Source organism: Anomaloglossus baeobatrachus, chromosome 1 (assembly GCF_048569485.1).
Source record: "Anomaloglossus baeobatrachus isolate aAnoBae1 chromosome 1, aAnoBae1.hap1, whole genome shotgun sequence".
NCBI lineage: Eukaryota > Metazoa > Chordata > Amphibia > Anura > Aromobatidae > Anomaloglossus > Anomaloglossus baeobatrachus.
This window is the reverse complement of record NC_134353.1, coordinates 700,946,229-700,966,675: the sequence shown is the minus strand read 5'-3', so window position 1 is coordinate 700,966,675 and position 20,447 is coordinate 700,946,229.

The following is a 20,447-nucleotide window of genomic DNA, read 5'->3' as shown; positions in this document are numbered from 1 at the left end:
GGCAGCAGTAGGGCCTCAGGGGCGTGACTACCCCGCAATGATGGAGCCCCTGCCTTCCGAGCACTGGCCCACTGTAATGGCCGCCCGAGGGGTGGTGGATGTGAAGAAAGGGAGAGTGCCTGTGAGAGTGTTGAACTGTGGGGAGGAAGAAGTCAGGCTTCCCCGGTATGCCACCATTGCCAAGCTGCTTACCCTGGACCCTCACACTATCCATGAAGCCAGTCCATCCACACTCCAACCTGCCACCAACACTCCCCCACCCCAGGGGGACATAAAAGAGTGGCACCAACAGCTACATGTAGGCACTGATGATACCCCTACACATCACAGGGCAGGGGTACACAGGGTGGTGCAGGAGTACGAACAGGTTTTCATTAAGCACCCCCTAGACTTCGGGCAGATCAAGGGGGTCCAACACCACATTCCCACAGGTGAACATCCCCCTGTCAAAGAGAGGTACAGACCTATTCCCCCTGCACATTACCAGTGTGCCAAGGATATGTTGAGGAATATGAAGGAGGCGGGGGTTATTCGGGACAGCTGTAGTCCCTGGGCCGCTCCGTTGGTACTGGTTAAGAAGAAGGATGGTACCATGCGGATGTGTGTGGACTACCGGAAGATCAACCAGATAACCCATAAAGACGCCTATCCATTACCTCGTATCGAAGAGTCTTTGGCCGCACTGAGGACGGCAAACTACTTCTCGACCCTTGACCTCACCAGCGGGTACTGGCAAGTGGCCGTGGCTCCAGAGGACCGGGAGAAGACCGCCTTCACCACCCCGATGGGGCTCTGCGAATTCAATAGCATGCCGTTTGGGCTGTGCAATGCCCCTGGGACCTTCCAACGGTTGATGGAGTGCTGTCTGGGACATTTAAACTTCGAGACCGTCCTGCTGTATTTGGATGATGTGATTGTTTATTCCCAGACGTATGAAGCCCATCTGGAGCACCTGGCCGAGGTGTTCGCGTCCCTTGCCAAGTACGGGATGAAGTTGAAGCCCTCAAAATGCCACCTGCTGAAACCCAGGGTGCAGTATCTAGGGCATGTGGTGAGTGCGGATGGTGTCGCCCCCGACCCTGAGAAGATCACTGCCATCCAGAGCTGGCCGAGACCAACTACAGTGAGGGAGGTAAGGCAGTTTCTGGGTCTGGTGGGGTACTATCGGCGCTTTATAAAGGGGTACACGAAGATGGCCGCCCCCATGCAAGATCTCCTTGTGGGACAGACCAAAGGTGGTAGACCCATTGGAGCCCCACTGTCGTGGGAGGACAAGCATGAAGAGTCCTTTGGCCAGTTGAAGGCGGCCCTGACCGGGGAAGAGGTCCTGGCGTACCCTGACTATGGGCACCCATTCATCCTCCACACGGACGCCAGTAACGTGGGGCTAGAAGCGGTCTTATCCCAGGTCCAGGATGGAAAGGAGAAGGTGATTGCCTACGCCAGCCGAAAACTCCGGCCGACCGAAAGGAACCCTGAGAACTATAGCTCCTTCAAGCTCGAGCTATTGGCGTTGGTGTGGGCTATCACGGAGCGGTTCCGTCACTACTTGGCGGCAGCAAAATTCACCGCATTCACGGACAACAATCCGCTGACTCACCTGAACACGGCCAAGTTGGGCGCGCTGGAGCAGCGGTGGGTAGCCCGGTTAGCCAACTATGACTTCACCATAAAGTACCGAGCTGGTCGTGTCAACATCAATGCAGATGCACTCTCCCGGATGCCCCATTTGTCAGAAGAGGGGTGCGAGGATGACGACCTCGAGGAGATCGAGTTGCCTGCGTTTCACCAGCCGCCTACTGAGAGGGTACAAGTATGTCAGCAAAGGGTGGATCTGGACCCGCGGCCCAGTCAAGAGTGGCAGGACGCCCAGGACCAAGCGCCGGCTGTCCGCCTTGTCAAGACCCTGGTGGAACAAGGTGCTATGGGAATAGACCCTGCCGCTCCAACTGAAGCCCAACGCTTGTGGAAAGAACGGAAACGGCTTTACCTACACCAAGGGAGGCTGTACCGTGAGCTGATCAACCCGAAGACCCATGAGAAAATATGCCAGTTAATCGTTCCTCAAGCTGATGTCGCTACTGTCCTACAGGCATACCATGATGGTGCTGGCCACTTCGGGTGGAAGAAGCTGGAGATGCTGTTGAGGGAGCGGTTCTATTGGAGTGGGATGCGGGAATCGGTGGAAGCCTGGTGCCGGGAGTGCGGTCCTTGTACGCTGAGAAGAAAGGACGAGACTAGCCAGAGGGCACCGTTACATCCCATAGTCACCCATCAGCCGCTGGAGCTGGTCGCCCTAGACCAGACCTGGGCAAGGGGCGGCCCGCGGGCCACATCCGGCCCGCCTGCTCTCTGTGACCGGCCCGCCCGTCTTCAGCCGGTGCAGTGGAGCCGGGCTGCAGCGTGCCGAGCAGGGAGAGATCCTGTGCAGGTCCGCACTCCGCACAGTCAGTGCAGGCAGCGGAACGCAGGAGTCTTTCCTCTGTTCCCTGCCGGCACTAATTGTCAGTGACACACGCGCGCGCTCTGACGTTGTCAGTGCTGCACTGCGTGTGTCATTTCAAAAGTTCCCGCCGGGCAGGAGAAGAAGCAGCACAGCAGAGCAGACGGAATAATTCATCTTGCAGGACCTGCGATGATGTCACGCCCATGTGACTGTGTGGGAGGAGACACAGGATGCCGGGCAGAAAGCAAGACATGCTGAATGCTGAAGGAGATGTGGACACATGATGACTGGTAATAAGAAAAGAGGGGACATGAGGGGGAGGGGGCTGCAGGGTGAGTGCATATGAGGGAACATGGAGCTGCAGGGTGAGTGCATATGTGGAAACATGGAGCTGCAGGGTGATTGCCATATGTGGGAACATGGAGCTGCAGGGTGAGTGCATATGTGGAAACATGGAGCTGCAGGGTGAGTGCATATGAGGGAACATGGAGCTGCAGGGTGAGTGCATATGAGGGAACATGGAGCTGCAGGGTGAGTGCATATGAGGGAACATGGAGCTGCAGGGTGATTGCCATATGTGGGAACATGGAGCTGCAGGGTGAGTGCATATGTGTGAACATGGAGCTGCAGGGTGAGTGCATATGTGGAAACATGGAGCTGCAGGGTGAGTGCATATGTGGGAAGATGGAGCTGCAGGGTGAGTGCATATGTGGGAAGATGGAGCTGCAGGGTGAGTGCATATGAGGGAACATGGAGCTGCAGGGTGAGTGCATATGTGGGAAGATGGAGCTGCAGGGTGAGTGCATATGAGGGAACATGGAGCTGCAGGGTGAGTGCATATGAGGGAACATGGAGCTGCAGGGTGATTGCCATATGTGGGAACATGGAGTTGCAGGGTGAGTGGCATATGTGGAAACATGGAGCTGCAGGGTGAGTGCATATGTGGGAAGATGGAGTTGCAGGGTGAGTGCATATGTGGGAAGATGGAGCTGCAGGGTGAGTGCATATGTGGGAACATGGAGCTGCAGGGTGAGTGCATATGTGGGAACATGGAGCTGCAGGGTGAGTGGCATATGTGGGAACATGGAGCTGCAGGGTGAGTGGCATATGTGGGAACATGGAGCTGCAGGGTGAGTGGCATATGTGGGAACATGGAGCTGCAGGGTGAGTGGCATATGTGGGAACATGGAGCTGCAGGGTGAGTGGCATATGTGGGAACATGGAGCTGCAGGGTGAGTGCATATGTGGGAACATGGAGCTGCAGGGTGAGTGGCATATGTGGGAACATGGAGCTGCAGGGTTATTGGCATATGTGGGAACATGGAGCTGCAGGGTGATTGGCATATGTGGGAAGATGGAGCTGCAGGGTGAGTGCATATGTGGGAAGATGGAGCTGCAGGGTTATTGGCATATGTGGGAACATGGAGCTGCAGGGTGATTGGCATATGTGGGAACATGGAGCTGCAGGGTGATTGGCATATGTGGGAACATGGAGCTGCAGGGTGATTGGCATATGTGGGAACATGGAGCTGCAGGGTGATTGGCATATGTGGGAACATGGAGCTGCAGGGTGAGTGGCATATGTGGGAACATGGAGCTGCAGGGTGAGTGGCATATGAGGGAAGATGGAGTTGCAGGGTGAGTGGCATATGAGGGAAGATGGAGCTGCAGGGTGAGTGGCATATGTTGGAAGATGGAGCTGCAGGGTGAGTGGCATATGTGGGAAGATGGAGCTGCAGGGTGAGTGGCATATGTGGGAAGATGGAGCTGCAGGGTGAGTGCATATGTGGGAAGATGGAGCTGCAGGGTGATTGGCATATGTGGGAAGATGGAGCTGCAGGGTGATTGGCATATGTGGGAACATGGAGCTGCAGGGTGATTGGCATATGTGGGAACATGGAGCTGCAGGGTGAGTGCATATGTGGGAAGATGGAGTTGCAGGGTGAGTGGCATATGTGGGAAGATGGAGTTGCAGGGTGAGTGGCATATGAGGGAAGATGGAGTTGCAGGGTGAGTGGCATATGTGGGAAGATGGAGTTGCAGGGTGAGTGGCATATGAGAGCTGCAGACTGACAGAAGGATGTGAAGGGGTGCAGAGTGTTTGAGAGGGGTAAGTTGGGGTACAGGCAGGGTGAAATATGTGGGCAGGGTGTGTGACATATGGGGGTGTAGTGTGTGTGATATGGGGGTGCAGGCTGTATGGGGAGCAGGGTGTGTGACATATGGGGGTGTAGTATATTACAGGTGTGCTATATGGAGGTGTAGTATATTACAGGTGTGCTATATAGGGGTGTAGTGATGTAGTATATTACAGGTGTGCTATATGGAGGTGTAGTATATTACAGGTGTGCTATATAGGGGTGTAGTGATGTAGTATATTACAGGTGTGCTATATGGAGGTGTAGTATATTACAGGTGTGCTATATGGAGGTGTAGTATATTACAGGTGTACTATATGGAGGCGTAGTATATTACAGGTGTAGTATATAGGGGTGTAATGATGTAGTATATCGGAGGTGTATTATATAGTGGTGTAGTATAATACAGGTGTATATGGGGGTGTAGTATATTACATTTATATGGAGGGAGTGTAGTATAATACAGGTGTATATGGGGGGTGTAGTATAATACAGGTGTATATGGGGGGTGTAGTATAATACAGGTGTATATGGGGGGTGTAGTATAATACAGGTGTAGTATATAGGGGTGTAGTGGTGTAGTTTATTACAGGTGTAGTATATGGAGGAGGTGTAGTGATGTAATATATTGGGTAGAACTGAGGTAATTATATTAGTCCGGCCCTCTAAACCAATCCCAATTTCTCATGCGGCCCCATGGGAAAATTAATTGCCCACCCCTGCCCTAGACCATGTCAAGCTCACCCCTAGCCGAAGTGGGTACACCTACGCATTGACCATGGTAGACCACTACTCAAGATTTATGGTGGTAGTCCCCGTTAAGGACCTGACTGGTCGAACCGCTGCTCGAGCGTTCCAGGCCTATTTTTGCCGACCCCATGGGTACCCCGAGAAGGTGCTGACTGACCAAGGCCCGGCTTTTGAAGCAGAAGTGTTTCACGAATTCTGCCAGTTGTACGGCTGCAAGAAGATCCGGACCACTCCGTACCACGCCCAAACCAACGGCATGTGCGAGAAAATGAACCACTTGGTCCTGGGGCTCCTCAAGATGCTACCGCTGGAAGAACGGAACATGTGGCCGGAAAAGTTACCCGACTTGGTCGACATGTACAATAATATCCCGTCCAGCTCGACGAAGTGCACCCCAGCGTATCTGATGAGGGCTCGTCCTGGCCGCCTGCCGGTGGATCTGGAGATGGGGTTGGAGGCCCCGGAAGCACTCCCTTCAACGGCAGAGTGGGAAAGTCGGAGGAGGGCCCAGTACCGGCAGATCCAGGAGTATGTGGAGAAAAACCTCAGTCGAAGCCGAGAACAGCAAGAGCACCGGTTCAATCAGAAGGCGCCCGCAGGTCCTTTCCAGCCAGGAGATGTGGTGCTGAAATGGAAGAGAAAAGCCCACAAACTGGACGACCAGTGGGAGCAAGTCCCTTACGTCATACAACCCACGGAATGGGACGATGGGAAGACCTACCAGATCAGTCGTGACCAAGGGGGCACCCTGGCCACAGTTTCTCGGGACCATCTAAAAAAATGCCCCCCAGCGTTGAAGGCAGAGGCTGAAGTACCGGTTCCTCCACCAGTGGAAAAGGCAGCAGAAGTAATCCACACTGTGATGGGTGACTTCCCAGCAAACTGGCCTACACAGAACGGCGCGGTGATACTTCCAGTGATACTGTTCCCACAACCCGTGGATGAAGAAGTAGTGGAAGCGGTTAACCGTGAGCCATAACCAGTGCCAGTGCCCAGGGACGAACCTGTACCCAGTCCCCCTACACCTCCGCCTGCTCCACACTATAGCAGGGAGGAGGAACCGATTGTTCCCTCTACCCCACTGTCTAGCAACACTGACACTGGGCCCCGAAGGGCCACCCGCTCCAACCTAGGTAGACCCCCGCTTAGGTACAGGGAGACCGTTCTATGAGTAAAAGGGACCCGCAAAAGTGAAGGAGTGGTTGTTAGTTGCAGTTTGTTTAAAAGTTTTGGAAAGAATGATAAGGAAAATGAAAATTACCGAAGTTTTACCTGATTTGCTTGTGATTGAACCGGCTGGAGCCGGCACCGTTGTCCCCGTGGGGACTGTTTAAAGTTTATTTGGCATGGGAACTATCCATGGACAAGCCCGTGAACTTGCAGGGCACCACAAACGTTAAGTGGCTTGTAAATATGTTGGTTACCGTTACCGTTTCCGCAATGCCGCCTCCGGAGAGGCAGGTTGGAGGGAGGGCCCTCAGCAGAGCAGGCTAGGGCCCAGCCACCAAAGGAACCGGTGGCTACCCTCTGGAGGGGAAGGACAGATCCCGCTCGGGTAACTTGTGCTGGACTGTGGGTCAAGGGGTGCTGCCTGGGTTTTAGGGGCAGCATCAGGGCCAGGTTGCTTGGGTGGGAGAGAGCGGAAACCGTAGCCGTAAACCGTTTGTAACGTTAAAAGAAATGTGCCTCCCGTCTTGGGAAGAGTTATGATTAAAAATGTAAATATGTTAATTCCAAATGTTATCTTTTTCAGAAAAATAAAACCGGTGTAGGACGGCAGCCCGCGGACGGTCTGCATTTTGCTAAGGGGGAATGTGACGCCCTGGGCAAGCCAGGGGTCACAGGTCACAACACCACCACACCCCACACTCCAGGTAGGCACATCACAGCTAAACTACAAATCCTTGTTGCCTTCCTCCAGAGGCTGATGATTCACACCAGGGGGTGGGCCAGGCGGTTGGCTCCGCCCATCGAGGAGGTCACAGCTCTGGAGGCGGGAGAAACCAGGCAGATTAGCCCAGGCAGGGCTTGAGTGCAGTCTAGTCAGGGAGGAGGAAGTGGAAGGAGAGGAGGAGTAGTCTAGACAGGGCAAAAGTCAACAGCAAAGTGAGAGTGAAAGTAGAAAAGTGGAAAAGGAGGAAAGCAAGTGAAGTGACAGAAGAGAAAGAAAGCCTGAAGGGTCCAGCTTTGTGTAGGGCCAGATCAGCAAGGTCAGCGACGGCGGTGACTGTCTGGAGGGGGACCGTTTGGAAGTTCCTGGAAGGACCACGTTGGCTGTGTGCCCGGTGGTCTGGAGCAGTGTTCCGAAGGACAGTCAGCACCAGGGCAGGGGCCTCTCGGACCCCGGCAAGGCTAGGAGTCGCCAAATTTGCCGAATCCGTCAGTGACAGGGACGCAGATCCCCCAACAACCAAGTCCCGATTGAAGGCAACAGCCCAACCTGAAGCAGAGAGACACCGCCACCGCCACGGCACCAGTTTCTCAGGGCCAGCGCCTGCGGGCAAAGTGTAGAGCTCCTCCGGCCCAGATTGCAGTCGGGGAGCAGGTAACCGGAGGGGATCCACCGCTACCACAAGTGAAACATAGGTGCAAGGAAGAGGGACATCACCGTCACCTACCGGGAGTGCAGGTGCAGCCGTCTGTGGGACCGTCCTACCAGCCGTTTGGTTTACCGTACAAACTGTGTCCATGTCTCAGGCTGAGTGAGTACCACAGTGCCGCAAGGCACAGCGCTGCCCCCGCGTCCCTGCGCCCATCAGGCCCCGCACCTACTTCTCCATCACCGGGCCTCGGGATCACCAACCAACCCCTACCCACGGAGGGGCAACACAACACCTGGCTGCTCCGCATCACCATCCCCGGGAGCCCCGTACAGAGCAGCGGTGGTGAAATCACCACAACCGTGGGTGGCGTCACGAACTATAACAATCCCCACACCCAACCACAAACCCCTTTTCACTCACGGGTGAGGAGTGTCGCTCGAGAAACCCCGGGATCCGGCCCACAGCTCGAGCCACCACTGAGCAGCTGCCGGACCCGAGCAGAAGGGGTGAGCGTAGTGTGCCGACACCCTCCTCCCAGCCCGCGACAATTCCACCGTATGTTTTACTGTAGACAAGAGTCTCTTGAAAGAAGAAATAAATCTTCAGAAAAAAAACCCCATCAGAATAATTGGAAGAAGTATCATCATAACAGCTCAGAGAAAGATGAATAACCAGTTAGGGAAAAGATTCCTTACAGCATTTTTTTTGTAGGCACATTCTTAGTGCTAATTTTAATTTTGTGAAATGTTTCACACAATTGTCCCTTTCACTAGGTAATTGAGGAATGTGCCTCACACTCTAACGCAGGAGTAAGGGGTACTTTGCACACTACGATATCGCAGGTGCGATGTCGGTGGGGTCAAATCGAAAGTGACGCACATCCGGCGTCGCTGTCGACATCGGAGTATGTGAATCCTTTTTACTATGATTAACGAGCGCAAAAGCGTCGAAATCGTATGATCGGTGTAGCGTCGGTCATTTCCATAATTTCGGAAGGACCGATGTTACGATGTTGTTTCTCGTTCCTGCGGCAGCACACATCGCTGTGTGTGAAGCCGCAGGAGCGAGGAACATCGCCTTACCTGCGTCTCGGCTGCAATGAGGAAGGAAAGGGTGGGCGGGATGTTTACGTCCCCCTCATCTCCGCCCCCTGCTTCTATTGGCCGCCTGCCGTGTGACATCGCTGTGACGCCGCACGACCCGCCCCCTTAGGAAGGAGGCAGTTTGCCGGCCAGAGCGATGTCGCAGGGCAGGTGAAGTGTATGTGAAGCTGCCGTAGCGATAATTTTCGCTACGGCAGCTATCACAAGATATCGCAGCTGCGACGGGGGCGGGGACTATCGTGCTCGGCATCGCTACCATTGGCTTGCAATGTCGTGGTGTGCAAAGTACCCCTAAGATTAAGGCTGGGGCCAGACAAGAGCATTGGATGCGATATGCTAATGACACTTGGCTCAAACTGTGCTACGTAAACCTAGTGTCATTCTACTTTGCCCCCATTCCAGGCCAACATCACCAGCCAGCGCACCCAGGCATGTGCCGGGGGCCTTGGACAAACGGGGGTTCCATTCGCAGGGGGCAGCGACCTTTTCTGCAGCCCCATGGCAGATTCTTGGGGACAAAAGTGCATTTGCCGGCTGCCAGCTCTTTAAAACCCACCTGCACTGCAAGCATGGGCATGCAGAGTTAAATGGTGAACGCTGCATGCACATGCATTGTGGGACAGAGTTCATATGTGGGTGGAGTTAACGCACGCTGCCCTCCCTGTCGCACAGATGAAGAGAAGCAGCAGCCCCAGCGCCCCCAGAAACATGTAAGTTACAAAAGAGAGAGGGAGATGCGCTGAGTAGCACCCGGTAGTGAAGGGGATTATAGTAATGCCCGGAGGCTGCTCACCTCAAAAGGTTTTGCACCGGTGCACAATAAAGGATCCATGGGGTCCCGCTGAAGCCTGGAGCTGTCTTAAATCCTGGGGAACAGAGTGGAGCGAATGTGACCGCGAGCACCCGGAAGTACGTCACTGCAGGTCCTGTGCAGTCAGAGCAACCCGGTGTCACAGCAACCGTGGGTCCTGGTAAATGTTGTGGAGGCTCGCCAATCCCAGAACTGCTCCTGCCGTTAATACCTCAAGGGGATGATGTATGTGAAGATATTGGAGTGGCGGTCAGATAGGAGCGCTAGGGAGCAGGAGGACAGTCCTCCTGCTACATAGTACTCCTATCTGACCGCAACTCCGATATCTTACCAGAAACATGTAGACCCACCAGCAATGTCTATGTCTTAACAGCAATGTGTATGCCCTCGCAGTTGTAGTCGTGTGTGTAGGGGCTGCTAGGCCGCAGTGCAGCCACTCAGTAACCCCTTGAGTTCTGGTCGCCACTCCACTGCAAGGATGCTTTCACCACAGTCCACGCTGGCACTGAGTCAATAAATCAGACACAGATATAGTATCTTCAAAGAACTGAACTTTACTTGAATTTTTTACAAGGAAACTTTCATCCCGCATGACACGGGCACCACTTCTGACCCCAATGGGGTTCCCTCCAGACTTCGTTCCATAATATAATTTAACAGCCGACTGCTTTGCTGGCACCTGAGCTCCCTCGAATACTGCTAGGCTCCTCATTCTCCTGTCTGACGTCGCAATGCATGAGCTGATTCAAAAAGTCCTTTAGCCTCTCCATCCCACCCACAGGGATTAGCCTGCGCTATTATAGGGGTTATTGTGACACCAATCCTTCGCCCGTGCTTCTGGCCAAAACCTGCTCTTCTCCTGTAAAAGCCCACTGACCTTTAGTCTCACAGGGGATTTCGTTGGGTCTTCTATCCATGAAAGAACAGACGCCACCCCGAACACTCAGATTCAACCCCTTTTCTGGGGACGCAGTTCCAACAGTCCTCTTAAGAGCAGGACCCTGCGTGTCTGGGATCAATGCGTTGACCCTTAGGATCTTTTATTAAAGTATACTTGGGCTTGTTCTCTCTATCTCCTACTGGGGACTTCCCTGCCCTCCTTCTGCATCCTGTCCTATTCATACCCTATACTCCTCTTTTCACTTAAACCTTTTCCTACCTACCAAGGTGCCAGGACACCACCACTAAACCACATTGCCACCTGGTGGTCATTTACAAAATGCACATTACAGTTTATTACATCTGATGAATCTTTCTGTGTCCCGGCTACTTCTGCAGTGGGTGGCGTAGCCTTGACCCCAGCACACCTCCATAACGTGTATGCCCCCCAGTAACCTATATGCCCCCCAGTAGCGTGTAAACCCCCAGTAATGTGTATGCCCCCAGTAACGTGCTTACCCACTAGTAATGTGTATGTCCCCCAGTAATGTTTATGCCCCCAGTAATGCATATGCCCCCCAGTAAAGCGTATGCCCCCAGTAAAGCCTATGCTACTGCAGTAACGTGCAGGGCCGGATTAACGTTGGTGGGGGCCCCTGGGCAGAAAATCTGGTGGGGGCCCCATAACGTTAACATTTTTAGCCATAACAGTAGAGCGCGAACCGTAGCATTTAGAAATAAATCCACTGAGCATGGATTTTATCCTGTTCTGCCACATTCACATTTACACTTATAAATAGAAAGTTACTCACATTTTTTTATTGATCCCAATGTTAAGACAGCCAAGTAATAGTAAAAATACAGAAAGGGAAAGTTCTCACTGGCAGCAATGGTTGCTAAAAATACTAATGTGCTCTCTATTGTATTATCTCTAGAGTAGTACATAGCAGCTGATGTCTGTACACGGTATGCCATACACAGTATCAGAGGTGGATCTAGGTTTTCCTGTCCATGGAGTAGGAGGTCAGTTTGGCGCCCCCTTCTATAGACGGCTTATGCGGTTTGAGTAGTTGTCAGGTGACCGCTCATACACTATTTTCACACTTGCAACGTGCCGATGAGATGCTCTTCCTAATTCTCTCAATGTTCAGTCAAATACTACAGCCCATAAAGAGAAGCAGGAAGAGAAGCTAATTGTGACTCAAAGTATTAAAATGACCTGCAAGTGGTCATGTGACCACTTCTGGAATTAGCAAGCAGAGCTAAATCCTTACATTGAGTATATTACAGGTTGTTGGATTGGGCATGCTACGGGGCTTACTTTTATTATTAAAGGGGTTGTCCAGGTCGACAAGGAAAATTTGTTGTTATCCTATATGACTGCAGACTTCTGAATTCTCACAGCTTGCGGACTGCACACTGTCATGATTTTCCCGTGCCATGAGCAAGTAGTCATGGGACTGCAAGTATGCGATTTGCTTACTTCCGGCCACATTCAAATTAGACGTCTGCAGCCTCACTCAATAGTTACATGCCCTCAAGCTCTCACTGCTGGCATCGGAGAGTCCTGATAGTGTGCAGTGTGCACACTGAGGATTCAGAAGTCTGCAGTCACATAGAAACTTTCATCACAAACCTGGACAACCCCTTTAATGCTACTAACATAATGTAGAAACCCTTGCGGTCATGTAATTTTACAAATTATGGCTTGCTACATGTGTACAGGATCAGAATCAGTAAAATGTACATAAATACACTGTGTGTAGAATTATTAGACAAATGAGTATTTTGATCACATGATACTATTTATACATGTCGTCCTACTCCAAGCTGGCTTGAGAGCCAACTACCAATTAAGTAAATCCGGTGATGTGCATCTCTGTAATGAGGAGGGGTGCGGTGTAATGACATCAACACCCTATGTAAGGTGTGCTTAATTATTAGGCAACTTCCTTTCCTTTGGCAGAATGGGTCAGAAGAGAGATGTGACGGGATCTGAAAAGTTCATATTGTGAGCTGTCTTGCAGAGGGATGCAGCAGTCTTGAAATTGTCAAACTTTTGAAGCGTGATCACCGAACAATCAAGCATTTCATGGCAAATAGCCAACAGGGTCGCAAGAAGCGTTTTGGGCAAAAAAGGCGCATAATAACTGCCCATGAATTGAGGAAAATCAAGCGTGAAGCTGCCAAGATGCCATTTGCCACCAGTTTGGCCATATTTCAGAGCTGCAACGTTACTGGAGTATCAAAAAGCACAAGGTGTGCCATACTCAGGGACAGGGCCAAGGTAAGGAAGGCTGAAAACCACCACCTCTGACCAAGAAACATAAGATAAACCGTCAAGACTGGACCAAGAAATATCTTAAGACTGATTTTTCAAAGGTTTTATGGACTGATGAAATGAGAGTGACTGTTGATGGGCAGATGGATGGGCCAGAGGCTGGATCAGTAAAGGGCAGAGAGCTCCACTCCGACTCAGACGCCAGCAAGGTGGAGGTGGGCACTGGTATGGGCTGGGATCAGCAAAGATCAACTTGTGGGACCTTTTCGCGTTGAGGATGGAGTGAAGCTCAACTCCCAGACCTACTGCCAGTTTCTGGAAGACAACTTCTTCAAGCAGTGATACAGGAAGAAGTCGGTATCGTTCAAGAAAAACATGATTTTCATGCAGGACAATGCTCCATCACATGCATCCAACTACTCCACAGCGTGGCTGGCCAGTAAAGGTCTAAAAGATGAAAAAATAATGACATGGCCCCCTTGTTCACCTGATCTGAACCCCATAGAGAACCTGTGGTCCCTCATAAAATGTGAGGTCTACAGGGAGGGAAAACAGTCCACCTCTCGGAGCAGTGTCTGGAGGCTGTGGTGGCTGCTGCACGCAATGTTGATCGTAAACAGATCAAGCAATGACAGAATCTATGGATGGTCGGCTGCTGAGTGTCATCAGAAAGAAAGGGGGCTATATTGGTCACTAATTTTTTTGGGTTTTGTTTTTGCATGTCAGAAATGTTTATTTCTAAATTTTGTGCAGTTATATTGGTTTACCTGGTGAAAATAAACAAGTGAGATGGGAATAGATTTGCTTTTTATTAAGTTGCCTAATAATTCTGCACAGTAATAGTCACCTGCACAAACAGATCCTCCTAAGATAGCCAAATCTAAAAAACCCTCCAACTGCCAAAAATATTAAGATTTGATATTTATGAGTCTTTTGGGCTAATTGAGAACATTGCTGTTGATCAATAATAAAAAAAAAATTCTCTAAAATACAACTTGCCTAATAATTCTGCACACAGTGTACAGCACCAGAACCAAAAGCAATACCAAAATACATCACTAGCACCCTCATCACTAAACGAATATATCACCAGAACCACCAATACATGACTACAGTACCAAATTTACTACAACAATATATTGTAATGTCACATCCCCATATACATTGGTATCACATGAATTAACAACTCCCAGTATGTCCTTAACAATTGTAAGAAAATGCTGGGAGTTGTTATCAGTATTTATCAGAATTTGGACCATAGAGGAACCACAGTCCTGATGAGAAGCATTGAGTATCAGGCCTCTTTCACACGTCAGTGATTCTGGGACGTTTGTGCTTTTTTTAAACGTACCAGAATCACTGACATACGCAGACCCATTATAATGAATGGGTCTGCTCACACATCAGTGATTTGTCACTGCACGTGTCTCCGTGCGGCGTACCCGCGTGTGCGTGATTGCTGCACGGAGACATGTCCATTTTTTTCTGGCATCACTGATGTCCCACGGATTACGCAGTGGTGTGGTCCGTGAAACACGTGCCAGAAAAAAACGTGCTTTTAAAATAAAAAACATTTTTACTCACCCGGCGTCCAGCGATGTCCTCTGCAGCCCGTTCTGCCTGCTGCTTCTGAGCCGGCTGATTACTGTCACGCATATTCATTATGCGCGACACAGCCGACCCGGAAGCAGCTGCTGCGGGGGTCACCGCCGGCCGGATGCTGCACCGCGGGAGGATTCAGCACCACGGAGAGCGGGAGCGCGCACAGGTGAGTTGATTTCTAAGTGCAATCACGGGCCACGGAGAACGGAGCCCGGATTGCACTTAGACAACCCACGTGTGCCGAGATTCACGACACACAGAGGGACATGTGTGTGTTTTACACGCCAGTAAAAAACGTCTGTGTTTTTCACTGACGTGTGAAACGGGCCTCACACACATACAGTTACATCCGGGTACCTTGTAGGTGACATCTTCTCTGATCAGAGTCATCTTATTCTTTCTTCTCCATCTTGTCCAGACGTCATGATGACTTTTCACATCTACAGCTCCCCTCTGCAGACCTCCTGGGTCTTCTGCAGCACATCTCGACATTATGCCCTTAAAATAAATAGCAGAATGATTATAATGCTCCTAAATATAAATATATGACCTACACTGTGTGTCTGAATAAATAATTGCCCTTCACTGTGCTCCCTGCACAAAATGACCCACACAATGTCATTCTTACGGTACATGGCCTCTTCGTTCAGTTCTGGGCCCCCTCTTCACACAGGCCTCTACATTGTGTACCCACTATACTTCCAAATGTCTATACTGTGCCCCCTCCTCACACTCCTCCTCCTGAGCTGTGCCCTCACACTGTTCCCCATGCAAGCCCCTCTCTATACTGCCCTCACCCTCAGTACCAAAATCACTATACTGCACCTCAGTCTCACATTCCCCCTCCTCAGCATAATGTGCCCTCCATACTGTGCCCTCACACTGCCCACCATGCTGCCCCTTCTCTATACTGTCTACCTCCTTCACTATACAGTCACTATACCGCACCTCGGTCTCACATTCCCCCTCCTCAGCATACTGTGCCTCCATACTGTGCCCTCACACTGCCCACCATGCTGACCCTTCTCTATACTGCCTACCTCCTTCACTATACAGTCACCATACTGTACCACCATCTCACATTCCCCCTCCTCAGCATACTGTGCCCTCCATACTGTGCCCTCACCCTCAGTACCAAAATCACTATACTGCACCTCAGTCTCACATTCCCCCTCCTCAGCATACTGTGCCTCCATACTGTGCCCTCACACTGGCCACCATACTACCCCTTCTCTATAATGTCTACCTCCTTCACTATACAGTCAATATACCGCACCTCAGTCTCACATTTCCCCTCCTCAGCATACTGTGCCCTCCATACTGTGCCCTCACACTGCCCACCATGCCGCCCCTTCTCTATACTGTCTACCTCCTTCACTATACAGTCACCATACTGTACCACCATCTCACATTCCCCCTCCTCAGCATAATGTGCCCTCACACTGGCCACCATGCTGACCCTTCTCTATACTGTCTACCTCCTTCACTATACAGTCAATATACCGCACCTCAGTCTCACATTCCCCCTCCTCAGGATACTGTGCCCTCCATACTGTGCCCTCACACTGGCCACCATGCCGCCCCTTCTCTATACTGCCTACCTCCTTCACTATACAGTCACTATACCGCACCTCAGTCTCACATTCCCCCTCCTCAGCATACTGTGCCCTCCATACTGTGCCCTCACACTGGCCACCATGCCGCCCCTTCTCTATACTGCCTACCTGCTTCATTATCCAGTCACTATACTGTACCTCAGTCTCACATTCCCCCTCCTCAGCATACTGTGCCCTCCATACTGTGCCCTCACACTGGCCACCATGCTGCCCCTTCTCTATACTGCCTACCTCCTTCACTATACAGTCACTATACCGCACCTCAGTCTCACATTCCCCCTCCTCAGCATACTGTGCCCTCCATACTGTGCCCTCACACTGGCCACCATGCCGCCCCTTCTCTATACTGCCTACCTGCTTCATTATCCAGTCACTATACTGTACCTCAGTCTCACATTTCCCCTCCTCAGCATACTGTGCCCTCCATACTGTGCCCTCACACTGCCCACCATGCCGCCCCTTCTCTATACTGTCTACCTCCTTCACTATACAGTCACCATACTGTACCACCATCTCACATTCCCCCTCCTCAGCATAATGTGCCCTCACACTGGCCACCATGCTGACCCTTCTCTATACTGTCTACCTCCTTCACTATACAGTCAATATACCGCACCTCAGTCTCACATTCCCCCTCCTCAGCATACTGTGCCCTCCATACTGTGCCCTCACACTGGCCACCATGCCGCCCCTTCTCTATACTGCCTACCTCCTTCACTATACAGTCACTATACCGCACCTCAGTCTCACATTCCCCCTCCTCAGCATACTGTGCCCTCCATACTGTGCCCTCACACTGGCCACCATGCCGCCCCTTCTCTATACTGCCTACCTCCTTCACTATACAGTCACTATACCGCACCTCAGTCTCACATTCCCCCTCCTCAGCATACTGTGCCCTCCATACTGTGCCCTCACACTGGCCACCATGCCGCCCCTTCTCTATACTGCCTACCTGCTTCATTATCCAGTCACTATACTGTACCTCAGTCTCACATTCCCCCTCCTCAGCATAATGTGCCCTCCATACTGTGCCCTCACACTGGCCACCATGCCGCCCCTTCTCTATACTGCCTACCTCCTTCACTATACAGTCACTATACCGCACCTCAGTCTCACATTCCCCCTCCTCAGCATACTGTGCCCTCCATACTGTGCCCTCACACTGGCCACCATGCCGCCCCTTCTCTATACTGCCTACCTGCTTCATTATCCAGTCACTATACTGTACCTCAGTCTCACATTCCCCCTCCTCAGCATACTGTGCCCTCCATACTGTGCCCTCACACTGGCCACCATACTGCCCCTTCTCTATACTTCTTATCCCCACCCCCCCCACTACCCACTCTCTATACTATGCCCCTCACACTTTTCTCCACCAATACTCTCCACTTACAATATTCTCCCACCATACTGCTGCCTCACTTTTTAATGGTGCCCCCCTGATTACTGTGCAGGGGCAAATATGACGCATGCCCCCCAAAGGTACGCTCCTGTACAGTGTACAGGAGAATACATGACTGTTACACAATATACTGTGATACAGACACCAGATGCTATAGAATATACACATTATTATATACCATCTGATGTGTGTACACAGTGTATCACACTACTCTCTCTGTACGCTGGATGTGGTATTCCATGTGCACAGATATACAATCCCCTGCACTGATCACACCTGGGCCTACAGGACAGGACCTCACATATTCTATATGTAATATGGGCCATATAGTGTAATGTGTGCTGCAGGCTCAGATGTGATCAGTGCAGGATTCTGTGTAGTGATGTCTGTGCTGGAGATCAGTGTGAGTTATTGCAGGGGAGGGATGAGGCCGATGACCCGGCACTGACAGCCCGACCTGGTCTGCAGCAGTTCACACTCCGGCAATAACTCACACTGATAGCAGAGTGGCCGCTGACACTATGGAATCCCGTCGGAGTTATCAGCGGCGTCCTGCTCCCTCCTCACTGCAGCCCCCTGCCCGGCCGGCACCATGATTAATGACCTCATACTTACCGGGATCCACTGAGACCTCCGGTCCTCCCACAAGCTCCTCTACGGCAGGAAGAAACAGCAGCGCGGTGACGTCATCCTGGCAGGCGCAGCCCACACAACGTACAGTGGGCGTGTCTGCAGTACAGTGATGGCCGGGATTGAAATACCTTAAAGGTACAGTGCGGTCTTGAACCACTGCGACATTAATAAAATGGCGGACACACAGATGGTGGTGGGGGCCCCCTCAGAGGCTCTTGTGGTGGGGGCCCCTGGGCTGAAGCCCCGTCTGCCCCGCCTATAATCCGGCCCTGGTAACGTGTATGCCGCTCAGTAATGTATATGCCAACTCAGTAATGTGTATGTCCCCACAGTAAAGTGCCCACCAGTAATGTGCATGTCCCCTAGTAAAGTCTATTTCCCCCAGTAATGGATACGTCCCCCCAATAACGTCTATGCCACTCAGGAATGTGTATGCCCTCCAGTAATGTCTATGCCCCAAGTAATGATTATGTCTATTTATATGTATTTTGAGTTTTGTTTTTTTTTTTAAACACTACATTTTTATTAGAACATAAAACCGTATTACAACATAATTGTTTGAACAGTGATAATACTTCTTATCACAACAAGTTATTTGGAAAGGATGGGGAAGGGGGAGGGGGAGGGGTGATGACATCGTATTTTTGTGAATTTGTCTTCAAATATGTATATGTACACTCCAGCACTACCCACTTTGTCAGAATTGGGCAAAAATGGAGTGAGAACTTTGATGAATTGCGCCTGTGGTTGGTCTCTTTCTTGCTCAACCCTTTTATACTGTGTTAGGCCTCAAACACACATCCGTGAGAAACACGCACGTGTGTTTCGTTCCGTTTTTCGGGTCCGTTTTGCGTTTTTAAGTCCGTTTTTATGGTACGTGTGGCATCCGTGTGAATTGCGTATGCTAGCCGTGTGTGCGTGTTGAATGTCCGTATGTGCGTGAGATACATAAATGACATGTCCGTGTGTTGCCCATGTGAAATGTTCCGTGTGTGATGCACAATGACGTTGATACATGTCGGCTGACAGCAGACAGCGACGAGCGCTGAGAATGAACTCGGGTGAACTTCACCCGACTTCATTGTCATACCGTGGCTCTGTCTGTGTCGCGTACTGATTAGCAGTCACCCGTGAAGGACTCACCGGTGACCGCTAATCCCCTGAGTAACTGAAATGAGCAGCGCGATTAGCGCTGCCATCACTCAGGTTACCCGCGGCTACCTGGATCCTCCACCCATGACTGCAACTCACCTGTGACTTCATCGCTGTCACTCGGACGACTTGCAGTCACAGTTGGAGGATCCAGTGGTGGCTGCGAGTAACCTGACTGGCGTCATCGCTGATCGCGCTACCCACCTCAGTTGCTGTGTGGAGCTGACAGGAGCGGCGGTGTTCTTCTGTAGCTCTTGTCACCTTCATGTTGCAGAGCTGGAAGCGACGCGGGACCTCCGTGGATTACGCCGGACATGGATGGCTTTTTCAGGCTTAATAAAGTGGTGAACGAGGGTATTTGTTAGTGTTTATTATTCCAAATAAAGGATTTCTTCGGGTGTATGTGTTTATTTACTGTAACTTACAGATTAATCATGGAAGATATCTCGGGGAGACGCCTGACATGATTAATCTTGGACTTAGTGGCAGCTATGGGCTGCTGCCATTAACTCCTTATTACCTCGATTGCCAACGCACCAGGGCAAATTGGGAAGAGCCGGGTAGAGTCCCAGAACTGATGCATCCAATGGATGCGGCTATTCTGGGCGGCTGCTGGCTGAATTTGTTAGGCTGGGGGGCTCCCCATAATGTGGGGCTCCCCATCCTGAGAATACCAGCCTTCAGCCGTTTGACTTTACCCTGGCTGGTATCAAAATGAGGGGGACCGCACATCGTTTTTTTAAAATTAATTATTTATTTATTTTACTGCTCAATATTACCACGCCCACCGGCGGCTGTGATTGGTTGCAGTGAGACAGCTGTCACTCAGCGTGGGGGCGTGTCTCACTGCAACCAATCATAGGCGCCGGTTGGTGGGTAAAAGCAGGGAATACGAGATTGATTAATGAGCGGCCGGCTTTTTCAAAATAGTAAAAGTCGCCAGAGTTTTTTTAACAGCCGTGCAGCGCCGTGCCGGTGATCGGTGAGTATGAGAGAGGGGGGAGACTGACCGACAGACTGTGAGAGGGACAGACAAGACAGAGAGACCGACCGACGGACTAAGGGAGATTGACCGGCATACACAAAAA